Consider the following 13,518-nt stretch of genomic DNA (forward strand, 5'->3'; position numbering starts at 1 on the left):
CCTCTTGACCAGGGAAGCAGTGAGTGAATGTGTGACTCCAGGAAACCAACTTCTCCCATGATTCTTTGTAAACCTTGGGTCAGGAAATCTTGTGAATCCACTCTACCAGGGCCTTCAGTCTCACTGACAGAGCAACATGGAGTCTTGGCAGAGCTGTCACTCACACATGCATGGACACCCTGGATCCTTAGATACTTGGGCTTTCCAGCAAAAGTAGCTGCAGCTCTGGCAAAGTGGAAGGTTAGACCCCTGTACATACCCCTCGGAAAGAGGCTGAATCTAGGGGGCTAAGCAACCAAAGCCTACAGTCCTCACTTTCATGGCACCTCACAAGGTAAGACCCACTGGGCTTGGAATTCTAGCCACCAGTAGCAGCACTGCACCTCTCTAAGGAGGAGCTCCTAGGGGAGGGACAGGCCACCATCTATGCTGTTTGGGCATGTTAGCCATTCTAGCCTCCAGGCTTTGGAGAGTTCGAGATGACTGGAGGTGGAAAGGATCCCCCCAGCACACATACAACTGCTCTACCAAAATGTGGCTAGATTGTTACTTTAAGCATGTACCTGATCTTATTCTTCCTTTGGGTAGGAACTCCCAGCTGGGGCCTCTAGCCATCCCTGCCTGTGTTCTCCAGCACAGATTTGAATTCTCCCTGGGATGGTGCTTCCAGAGGGAGCGGCAGGTCATCATCTTTGCTGTTTGGGCAACTCAGCCATTCCTACCTTTGGAATTTGGAGAGTCTGAGCTGACTGGGAGCAGAAAAGACTCCCCAGAAAGCACAGCTGCCCTACCAAAATGTGGCGAAACTGCTTCTTTAAGTGGGTTCCCCCAATCCCACTCCTCCTCACTGAGGAGGACCTCCCAATCGAAGCCTCCAGCACCCCTGCCTGTGTTCTCCCGCCAACAGAGAGCTGAATTCTTCCAAGACAGTGCTCCCGGGGGAGTGGTAGGCACCATCTTTGCTCATTTGCATGAATTAGCTATTCCAGCCTTCAAGCTTCAGAGTATCTGAGGCAACCAGGGGCTGAAGTTGAACCCTGGCACAGCACAACACAGCTGTTATACCAAAATGTGGCAAGACTGCATTTTTAAGCGAGTCCCCAATTTTGCTCCTTCTTACTGGGTAGGACTCCCAACTGGGAGCACCACCCACCTCCTACAGGTGTATTTGGGCCAGCAACAGGCCTGTACCACCCTGGGAAAAAGCTCCCAGAGGGAGGGGCAGACTGTCATCTTTGCTGTTTTGCAGCCTTCACTAGTAAAACCTCCAGGTACTGGGAAATCCAAGGGAAGTAGATACTGGAGCATACCCCAAACATATCACAGCAGCCCTATGGAAAATTGGCCATAGTGTTAAGCAGGTGCCCATTCCCATATATCCTTACCAGACAGGTCTTTCAGGCTTGGGTCTCCAGCCACTGCCCGCACTGCCCCCCCCCGACCAGAGCTACTGAGGAAGTAACAACTTGGCAACTCCCTGGACAGAGCCTCCAGGGACAATGGAAAGCCTCTCTGCCACTACCTCTGTAGTGAAATGCCCTTGCTGGACCAATAAGGGAGTAAAGACCCTAAGTGTCTCATCCACACCTTCAACAAGTTGTAGTCAACCCAAGAAGAGGAAGCCAGTATGCTTCCCACAGTTCCCACACACACCACAGTGCTTGTGACCAGACAGGGAGCTCTTGGCTTGGGCCCACAGCACAGACTCTCCATCCTGGGCTGATTGCACTGAGGGACTGCTGACTTGCATCTCTCTGGGTTGGAGCCCCAGGAGACAAGAAAATGATCCTCAGCCACAACTACTAATAAAATCCTTTCTGGTGCTGCCTCTCTGCTGTTCCTTGGGAAATGAACATAAACACTGAGATTGCCCCAAAGCTTCAGTGGGCAGTCCAGAAGTGCCAAACCACAATCTGCAGCCAACATTCAAGAGGGAGAGAAACTCACAATTTTAGAACATTGAGAGCAAACATGGCTGCAATTGTGAGGAAACATAAGGGAGCCACACAACCCAGCAAGAGTACCAATGAAAAGCCTAGGCCACCTATGGGATCACACCCCAAAGCTTCAACATCAAAAATTCCTTACTAATATACCCATATCTGAAACCAGAGACAATAAGTCAGCTTCAAATAAAGACACTGCACAAAGCCTTGGCCTGGTGAAAACATCCAAAAAAGAAGTCTGTTGACTATACTTAATGTATACTGCAGATAAAGGAACATCCACACACAGGGATGAGAAAGAACCAATACAAGAGCTCCAGTAACTCAAATGGCCAGAGTATTGTATGCCCTCCAAATGATCACACCAGTTCCCCGACAAGAGTTCTTAATCAGGCTATACTGGCTGAAATAACAGAAAAACAATTCAGAATATATACAGGTACAAAGATCACTGAGACTCAACAAGATGGCAAAACCCTAACCAAGGAAAATAAGAATCACAATAAAATGAGACAGGAGCTGAAGGATGAAATAGCTGGCATAAAAAAAGAACCTAATGGGTCTGACAGAGCTGAATAATACAATACAATATTTTCACAATGCAATTGTAAGTACTGACAGCAGAAGAAACCTGAATGACTTTGGGGTAAATAATGAAATTAAGACAGAAATAAAGAAGTTCTTTGAAAACAATGAGAACAAAATTACAACATGCCAGAATCTCTGAGACACAGCTAAGGCAGTGCTAAGAGAGAGCTTCATAGCACTAAATGCCCAAATGAAAAAGTTAGAGAGATCTCAAATTAACAACTTACCTTCACAATTGAAAGAATCAAAGATGCAAAAACAAATCAACCTGAAAATTGGCAGAAGACAAGCAATAACAAAAATCAGAGCTGAACTGAAGGAAAACAAGACAAACAAAAAACAATCAAAATATCAATGAATCCAGGAGGTGGTATTTTGAAAAAACTAATAAAATAGGCCACTATCTAGACTAATAAAGAAGAGAGAAAAGCTCCAAATAAACACAATTAGAAAATGATGAAGAAAATGTTACTATTTTTCCCACAAAAATAAAAACAACCAAGAGAAACTGCTATGAATACGTCTATACACACAAACTAGAAAACCTAAAATAGATGGATAAATTCCTGGACACATACACCCTTCCAAGACTGAGCCAGGGAGAAACTGATTCCCTGAGCAGACCAATAACGAACTCTGAAATAGAATCAGTAATAAATAGCTTACCACCCCCCCACGCAAAAAAAAAAAAGACCAAAGTCCTGATGAATTCATAACTGAATTCTACCAGATGTATAAATGAGAGCTGGTACCATTCCTACTGAAATTATTCCAAAAAAATGAAGAGGAGGGACTCATTCTATAAGGCCAACATAATCTCAATACCCAAACCTGGAAGTTACACACACAAAAAAAGAGGAAATTTCAGGCTAATATCCTTGATGAACATCAATACAAAAATCCTCAATAAAATACTGGCAAACCAAATCCAGCAACAGCACATCAAAAAGCTAATCCACCAAGATAGAGTAGGCTTTACCCCCCAATATGCAAGGTTGGTTCAACATACACAAATCAATAAATGTGATTCATTACCTAAATAGAACTAAAGACAAAACCATAAGAATATCTCAATAGACACAGAAAAGACCTTCAATAAAATTCAACGCCCCTTTATGTTAAAAAAAAAAAAAACTCCTAATGAACCAGGTAGTGAAGGAACATACTTCAAAATAATGAGTCATCTAAGACAGATCCACAGCTGACATTATACTGAATGGAGAAAAGCTGGGTGCATTTCCTCTTGAAAACTGACAAGGATGCCCTCTCTCACCACTACTATTAAACATAGTATTGGAAGTCCTAGCTAGAACAATCAGGCAAGAGAAAGAAAAACAGGGCCTCCAAATAGGAAAAGAGAAAATTTAACTATCCCTGTTTGCAGATGACATAATTCTATATCTACAGAAAAAAAAAATAAAGCATAATCTTGGCCCAAAATTTCCTCCATCTGATAAACAACTCCAGCAAAGTTGCAGGATACAAAATCAATGTACAAAAATCACTAGCATTCCTATACATACCAATAACAGCCAAATTAAAGCCAAATCAGAAAGGCAATCCCATTTGCAACTGCCACAAAAAGAATAAAACACATATAAATAAAGTTACCCAGGGAGGTGAAAAATCACTACAATAAGAATTACAAAACCCTGCTCAAAGAAATCAGAGAAGATACAAACAAATGGATAAACATCCCATGCTCAGGAATAGGAAGAATTAATATCATTAAAATGGCTATACTTCCCAAAGCAATTTATAGATTCTATGCTATTCCTATAAAACTACCAATGACATTCTTCACAGAACTAGAAAAAAACTATTTTAAAATTCATATTGAACCAAAAAAGAACCCCAATAACCAAGCAATCCTAAGCGAAAATAGCAAAGCCACAGGCATCATATTACCTGACTTCAAACTATAGCACAAGGCTACAGTGACTAAAACAGCATACTATAGTACAAAAAGAGACTCATAGACCAATGGAACAGAATAGAGAGCCCAGAAAGAAAAGGCTACACACCTATGACCATCTGATATTTGACAAAGCTGACTAAAACAAGCAATGGGGAGAAGACCCTATTCAATAAATGGATCTGAGATAACTGGCTAATCATTTGCAGATTATTGAAGCTGGACCCCTTCCTTACACTATACACAAAAATAAACTCAAGATGGATTAAAAACTTAAATGTAAAACCCCAGACTATTAAAACTGTGGAAGATTACAGAGGAAACATCATCCTAGACATAGGAATGGGCAGAGAGCTCATGAAAAAGAAACCAAAAGCAATTGCAACAAAAGCAAAAATTGACAAATGGTATCTAATTAAACTTAAGATCTTCTGTGCAGCAAAGGAAACCATCCACAGAGTAAACAGACAACCTACAGAATGGGAGAAAATATTTACAAACTATGCATCTGGCATGGTCTGATATCCAGCATCTATAAGGAACCTAAGCAAATTTACAAGGAAAAAAACAAACCACCACTTAAAATGTGGGCAAAGGACATAAACAGACACTTTTCAAAGGAAGGCATACACACAGCCAACAAGTATAAGAAAAAAAGGTCGACCGACTCAAGATGGTGCAGTGAGAACAACCCAGGATTGAAGCTCTCGGGGAATGCGCAGAGGGTGAGTCAGGGCCGCATTTCCATACGGATCTTTGTTGCCCACAGAACGGGGAAATTCCCAGGTATAAAAGAGATGCGGGACCCCAGGGCAGAGGTTTTGGCTGGTGCAGCCGGCGGCCGGCGCACAGCACAGCGGCACTCCACAGTGCTTCACACAAAGCGCACTGGTCCAGGTGCCCTGCTGAACCGGCAATCTGAGACTTGAGAGGGCAGATTGGCATATCCATCTGATTGAACGGGACTTGGACAGTGAGCCAGGCCAGAAGATTGCAGGGAAAAAGCATTTGGGCCAGGGCAGTGGGACAAACAAAATGGCAATTCCAAACGCTCCAGCTGGAGAGTTTCACTACGGGCACAGCTGAACCCAGGACGATGCAGCTTGGTGGGGGAGGGGCGTCCACCATTACCAAGGCAATCTGCCCCTATTGAGGTAAACTCCCATTGCTGATGCAGCCTGCTGTTGCCGAGGCAACCTGCCACAACAGAGAGACTCTGCCGCAGGGCGTAGCCCGTGGCAGCAGAATGGAGACATCAGCAGCAGGGCAGAGCCTGCAGCAATAGGGCGGACCTGATGCCAGAAGGGTGGAGCCTCGGCAGGCAAATAGTGACTAGACTGCCTCCTAGCTGGGCACGACAGCACAATGGACACTCATATAGAAAGCCCCAACCCCCCGAGACAGAGCATCTGAAAAAAAAGGGGTATTTTTATGAGTTCTGCTGCAGCAGAATTAAACGCAACAGCCTAACAGCCCTGAATGAACAACAGAGCTCACAGCCCAGCACTTGAGCTCCTATAAAGTACAGACTGTCTCCTCAAGCAGCTCCCCGACCCCTCTATATCCAAAAGACTGACATTTGGCAGGCATCATTCTGGGACAAAGATAGCAGAAGAAGAAACTGGTAGCATCCCTCACTGTTCCGCAGCTGCTATAGGTGCACCCCAGACAAGCAGGGCCTGGAGTGGACCTCAGCAGTCATACAGTGGAGGCGCTAGACTGGTAGAAGGAAAACCAAGTAACAGAAATACTTCATCATCAACAATCTGGGCGTCCACTCAGAGACCCAATCGAAAAGTCAGCAACTACTCAGACGACAGGTGGATAAATCAACAAAGATGGGAAGAAACCAGCGCAAAAAGGAGGAAAACACCCAAAATCAGAACACCTCACCTCCTAAAAAGGACTGAAACTCCTCACCAGCAAGGGAACAAAGCTGGACAGAGAATGACTGTGACAAAATGATGGAATTAGACTTCATAAGGTGGATAATGAGAAACTTCTGTGAGCTAGAACAACATGTTTTAAATCAATGCAAAGAAACTAAGAACCTTGAAAAAAGATTTGAAAAAAGAATCGAGGAAATGATAACAAAAATGGATAATTTAGAGAGAAATATGAATGAATTGAAGGAGCTGAAAAACACAATATGAGAACTTCACGAAGCATGCACATGTTTCAACAGTCAAATTCACCGAGCAGAAGAAAGAATATCAGAAGTCAAAGATCAACTCAATGAAATAAAATAAAAAGATTAGAGAAAAGGGCTCAAAAAGAGATGAACAAAGTTTCCAAGAAATGTGGGACTATGTGAAGAGACCTAACCTACGTTTGATAGGTGTACCAGAATGTGACAAAGAGAATGAATCCAAGCTGGAAAATACTCTTCAGGATATAATCCAGGAAAATCTCCCCCACCTAGCAAGGCAGGCCACCACTCAAATGCAGGAAATACAGAGAACACCACAAAGATATCTAGCAAGAAGAGCAACCCCAAGACGCATAATCGTCAGATTCACCAGGGTTGAAATGAAGGAGAAAATGCTAAGGGCAGCCAGAGAGAAAGTTCGGGTCACCCACAAAGGGAAGCCCATCAGACTCACAGCAGATCTCTCGGCAGAAACTCTACAAGCCAGAAGAGAGTGGGGGCCAATATTCAACATCCTTAAAGAAAAGAACTTTCAACCCAGAATTTCATATCCAGACAAACTGAGCTTCAGAAGTGAAGGAAAAATAAAATCCTTTGTGAACAAGCAAGTACTCAGAGATTTTGTCACTACCAGGCCTGCTTTACAAGAGCTCCTGAAAGCGGCACTACACATAGAAAGGAACAACCAGTACCAGCCATTCCAAAATCACACTAAATGCTAAAGAGCATCAACATAATGAAGAATCTACATCAACTAATGGGCAACACAGCCAGCTAGCATCGAAATGGCAGTATCAAATCCACACATAACAATATTAACCCTAAATGTAAATGGACTAAATGCACCAATCAAAAGACACAGACTGGCAAATTGGATAAAAAACCAAAACCCATCAGTGTGCTGCATCCAGGAAATCCATCCCACATGCAAGGATACATAAAGGCTCAAATTAAGGTATGGAGGAAGATTTACCAAGCAAATAGAGAGAAAAAAAAAGAGCAGGAGTTGCAATTCTCATCTCTGATAAAATAGACTTTAAGGCAACAAAGATCCAAAGAGACTAAGAAGGTCATTACATAATGGTAAAAGGATCGATACAACAAGAACTAACGATCCTAAACATATATGGATCCAATACAGGAGCACCCAGATACATAACACAAGTTCTTAATGACTTACAAAGAGACTTAGACTCTCACACAATAATAGTGGGAGACTTTAACCCTCCACTGTCAATATTAGACAGATCAACCAGACAGAAAATCAACAAGGATATCCAGGGCTTGAACTCAGATCTGGAACAAGCAAACCTGATAGACATTTACAGAACTCTCCACCCCAAATCCACAGAATATACATTCTTCTCAGCACCACATCACACCTACTCTAAAATTGACCACATAATTGGAAGTAAAGCACTCCTCAGCAAATGCAAAACAACTGAAATCATAACAAACAGTCTCTCAGACCACAGTGCAATCAAGTTAGAACTCAGAATTCAGAAACGAACCCAGAACCGCACAGCTTCATGGAAACTGAACAACTGGCTCTTGAATGTTGACTGGATAAACAATGAAATAAAGGCAGAAATAAAGAAGTTCTTTGAAACCAATGAGAACGAAGACACAACATGCCAGGATCTCTGGGACACATTTAAAGCAGTCTCTAGAGGAAAATATATAGCAATAAGTGCCCATATGAGGAGAATGGAGAGATCCAAAATTGACACCCTATCGTCAAAATTGAAAGAGCTAGAGGAGCAAGATAAAAAATCCTCAAAACCTAGCAGAAGACAAGAAATAACTAAGATCAGAGCTGAACTGCAGGAGAGAGAGACACGAAAAACCCTTCAAAAAAATCAATAAATCCAAGAGCTGGTTTTTTTTGAAAATATCAACAAAATAGAACACTAGCCAGATTGATTAAAAAGAAAAGAGAGAACAACCCAATAGATGCAATAAAAAATGATAAAGGGGAAATCACCACAGATTCCACAGTAATCCAAACCATCATCAGAGAATATAACAAACAACTCTATGCACATAAACTAGTAAATCTGGAAGAAGTGGATAAATTCCTGGACTCCTGTGTCCTACCAAGCCTAAACCAGGAGGAAGCTGAAACTATGAATAGACCAATAACAAGGGCAGAAGTCGAGGTAGCAATTAAGAGCCTACCACACAAAAAAAGCCCAGGTCCAGACGGGTTCACAGCCGAACTCTACCAGACACACAAAGAGGAGCTGGTACGATTCCTTCTGAAACTGTTCCAAATAATCCAAAAAGAAGGAATCCTACCCAAATCATTTTATGAGACAAATATCATCCTGATACCAAAACCTGGCAGAGACCCAACAAGAAAAGTAAACTTCAGGCCAATATCCATGATGAACATAGACGCAAAAATCTTCAATAAAATATTGGCAAGCCGATTGCAACAGCAAATCAAAAAACGTATCCATCATGATCAAGTAGGATTCATCCCGGGGATGCAAGGCTGGTTCAACATACGCAAGTCTATAAACGTAATTCACCACATAAACAGAACCAAAACCAAAAACTACATGATTATCTCAATTGACGCAGAGAAGGCATTCGACAAAATTCAACTGCCCTTTATGCTAAACACCCTCAATAAACTCGGTATCGATGGAACATATCTCAACGTAATAAAAGCTATTTATGACAAACAAACAGCCAATATCATACTGAATGGGAAAAAACTGGAAGCATTCCCTTTGAAATCTGGCACTAGACAAGGATGCCCTCTTGCACCACTCCTATTCAATATAGTACTGGAAGTTTTAGCCAGAGCAATCAGGCAAGAAAAAGAAATAAAGGGTATTCAAATAGGAAAGGTGGAAGCCAAATTGTCTCTATTTGCAGACGACATGATAGTATACCTAGAAGATCCCATCGCCCCAGCCCCAAAACTCCTTAAACTGATAAGCAACTTCAGCAGAGTCTCAGGATATAAAAATCAATGTGCAAAAATCACAAGCATTCTTATACACCAATAACAGACTTAAAGCCAAATCAAGAACGAACTGCCATTCACAATTGCTACAAAAAGAATAAAATACCTAGGAATACAACTCACAAGGAACATAAGGGACCTCTTCAAGGAAGACTCCAAACCACTGCTCAACAAAATAAGAGAGGACACAAACAGATGGAGAAACATTCCATGTTCATGGTTAGGAAGAATTAATATCGTGAAAATGGCTATACTGCCCAAAGTAATTTACAGAATCAACGCTGTTCCCATCAAGCTACCATTGACTTTCTTCACAGAACTGGAAAAACCCACCATGAACTTCATATGGAACCAAAAGAGAGCCCGCATAACCAAGTCAATTCTAAGCAAAAAGAACACAGTGGGGGGCATCACACTACCAAATTTCAAACTATACTACAAGGCTACGGTAATCAAAACAGCATGGTACTGGTACCAAAACAGAGATATAGACCAATGGAACTGAACAGAGGCATCAGAGACAACACAGCATATCTACAACCATACAATCTTGGATAAACCTGACAAAAACAAGCAATGGGGAAAGGATTCCATGTTTAATAAATGGTGTTGGGAAAACTGGCTAGCTATGTGCAGAAAGCAGAAACTGGACCCCTTCCTGACACCTTACACTGAAATTAACTCCAGATGGATTAAAGACTTAAACATAAGACCTGGCACCATAAAAACCCTAGAAGAAAATCTAGGCAAAACCATTCAGGACATAGGAGTAGGCAAGGACTTCATGAACAAAACACCAAAAGCATTGGCAACAAAAGCCAAAATAGACAAATGGGACCTAATCAAACTCCACAGCTTCTGCACGGCAAAAGAAACAGTCACTAGAGTGGATCGGCAACCAACAGAATGGGAAAAAATGTTTGCAGTTTACCCATCTGACAAAGGGCTGATATCCAAAATTTACAAAGAACTCAAACAGATTTACAGGAAAAAAACAAACAAGCCCATTCAAAAATGGGCAAAGGATATGAACAGACACTTTACAAAAGAAGACATATATGAGGCCAACAATCATATGAAAAAATGCTCATCATCACTGGTCATCAGAGAGATGCAAATCAAAACCACATTGAGATATCATCTCACGCCACTTAGAATGGCAATCATTAAAAAATCTGAGACAACAGATGCTGGAGAGGATGTGGAGAAAAAGGAACACTTTTACACTGTTGGTGGGAGTGTAAATTAGTTCAACCATTGTGGAAGACAGTGTGGCGATTCCTCAAGGCCTTAGAAATAGAAATTCCATTTGACCCAGCAATCCCATTACTGGGTATATATCCAAAGGACTATATATCATTCTACTATAAGGACACATGCACATGAATGTTCATTGCAGCATTGTTTACAATAGCAAAGACCTGGAATCAACCCAAATGCCCATTGATGATAGACTGGATTGGGAAAATGTGGCACATATACACCATGGAATATTATGCAGCAATCAGAAATGATGAGTTTGTGTCGTTTGTAGGGACATGGATGAATCTGGAGAACATCATTCTCAGCAAACTGACACAAGAACAGAAAATGAAATACCACATCTTCTCACTCAGAGGCGGGTGATGAAAAATGAGAACACATGGACACAGGGAAGGGAGTACTAAACACTGGGGTCTATTGGGGGAAAAGGGGAGCGCCAGCGGTGGGGGGAGCTGGGAGGGCCAGCCTGGGGAGAAATGCCAAATGTGGGTGAAGGGGAGAAAGGAAGCAAAACACACTGCCATGTGTGTACCTATGCAACTGTCTTGCATGTTCTGCACATGTACCCTAAAACCTAAAATGCAATAAAAAATTTAAAAAAAAAAAAGAAAATGTGATACATATATGCCATGGAGTACTACACAGCTAAAAGAAAGAATGAGGTCATTTCTTTTGCAGCAACATGGATCAAGCTGGAGACCATTATTCCTTAGTGAAATAATGCAGGAACAGAAAACCAAATATCACATGTTGTTACTTGTAAGTAGGAGTTAAACACTGACTACACATGGAAACAAGGAAGGGAACAAGACTCTGAGGTCTACTTGAGAGTGGAGCATGAGAGGAAGGAGAGGATCAAAAAACTACCTCTCAGGTACTCTGCTCAATGCCTAGGTAATAAAATTATCTATACACCAAACCCCCATGAAATGCAATTTATCTAGTGACAAACCTGCACATGTACCCTTGAACCTAAAACTTCAAAAAAAGGAAATACTGCATTGAATCTATAGGTCACTTTGGGTAGTATGGACATTTTAACAATAAAAATTCTTCTAACCCATGAGCATGAGATATATTTCCATTCATTTGTCTGTTCTTCGATTTATTTCATCAATGTTTAGTAGTTTTCAGTGTATAGAAGTTTCACTTCCTTGGCTAAATTTTCTCCTAAGTATACTATTCTTTTCTGATATAAATGGGACTGTTTTCTTAATTTCTTTTTTTGGATAGTTTATTGTTAGTATATAAAAATGTAACTTATTTTTGTATGTTGATTTTGTATCATACAACTTCACTGAATTTATTAATTCTAACCATTTTTTTGATAGACTATTTAGGGTCTTGTACATGTAAGATAATTTAATCTGCAAACAGAGATCATTGAACTTCTTATGTTCTAACTTGGATACCTTTTATTTATTTTTCTTGAATAATTGCTCTAGCTAGGAGATCCAGAATGATGTTGAGTAGAAGTAGTGAGAAGGGACTCCCTATGATGCTACCTGTGTGCTTCTTATATGCAACTTTTGTTATGTTGAGGTACATTACTTCTCTACTTTAATTGTTGAGAATTTTTATTATGAAAGGATGTTAAATTTTGTAAAATGCTTTGCTAAGCTTCTTGAATCTATACATTTAGTCTTTCCCCAATCTAAAAACCTTTAGCTATTATTTTGTCAAATGTATTTTCTGTACTAATCTCTCCCTCCTCTCCTTCTAAGACTCCAGTAACACAAATTTATATCTTTTGCTCTACAAATTTTCTCCTGTTCTATTCTTCAGATTTGATCATTTCTATTGATTTGCTTTGAAATTCACATATGCATCTCTATCAGCTCCGTTCTGCTTTAGAGTTTCATCTAGTGAATGTTTTATTTCAGACATTATACTTTTAAATTTCCATGGTTGTTCCTGAAGATTTTATTTCTCTACTCAGAATTTCCGTTTTTCTATTCATTTCAAGAATTACACCTTACATCATGGAGCAGGTTTATAACGGCTGCTTTGATGTCTTCGCCTGATCATTCTAACATCTGAGTCATCTCACAATGAGCATCTTGGTTCCTCTGAGAATTGGTCACATTTTCCTGGTTCTTTGTAAGTAAAGTAATTTTTGTTTCACTCTAGAATTTATATATATATATATATATATATATATATATATATATATATATATATATATATTTAGAGATGGTATCTTGCTGTGTTGCCCAGGCTTAAGTGTAGCTGCTATTCCCAGGTGCAATTATAGTACTACAGCCTTGAACTCTGGTGCCAAGTGACCCTCCTGCCTCAGCTTCCTGAGTAGCTTGGACTACCGAAGTGTGTCACCATGCCTAGCTATCCTGTATATTTTAAATTTAATATTATTTAAAACATGAATGACAGCATCTTTCCTCAAAGAACAGAGAGACTAGAAGATACAAACATGTAAACCAGTAGCTACAACACATTGATAAATGCTGTATGAAATGAATCGCGTCCCTCCAAGATACACATGTTGAAGTCCTATCCCCAACATACCTGTATTTCAAGATAAGCACTACAAGGAGTTAATTAAGGTGAAACAAGGTATAAGAATGGGGTCTTGATCCAGTAGAATTATAAGAAGAGACACCAGAGAGCTCTCATTCTCTGTCTCCACCAAGTGAGGACACAGAGAGAAGATGACCACCAC

At 40.7% G+C, this 13,518-nt stretch overlaps 1 protein-coding gene and 1 long non-coding RNA gene across 18 annotated transcripts in view; one reads left to right on the plus strand and one right to left on the minus strand.

Annotated features, from left to right (window-relative positions):
• RUNDC3B (RUN domain containing 3B) overlaps positions 1-13,518 on the minus strand; it is a 207,653-nt gene that overhangs the window by 142,305 nt on the left and 51,830 nt on the right. The window lies entirely within an intron of this gene.
• Positions 1-13,518, plus strand: part of LOC118143689 (uncharacterized) — a 116,888-nt gene that overhangs the window by 38,757 nt on the left and 64,613 nt on the right. The window contains exon 2 of the long non-coding RNA XR_008473541.2: positions 12,805-12,938. This is a non-coding gene — a long non-coding RNA (uncharacterized LOC118143689). The remainder of the gene's footprint in view (positions 1-12,804; positions 12,939-13,518) is intronic.

This window comes from Callithrix jacchus, chromosome 11, assembly GCF_049354715.1.
Source record: "Callithrix jacchus isolate 240 chromosome 11, calJac240_pri, whole genome shotgun sequence".
Taxonomy (NCBI): domain Eukaryota; kingdom Metazoa; phylum Chordata; class Mammalia; order Primates; family Cebidae; genus Callithrix; species Callithrix jacchus.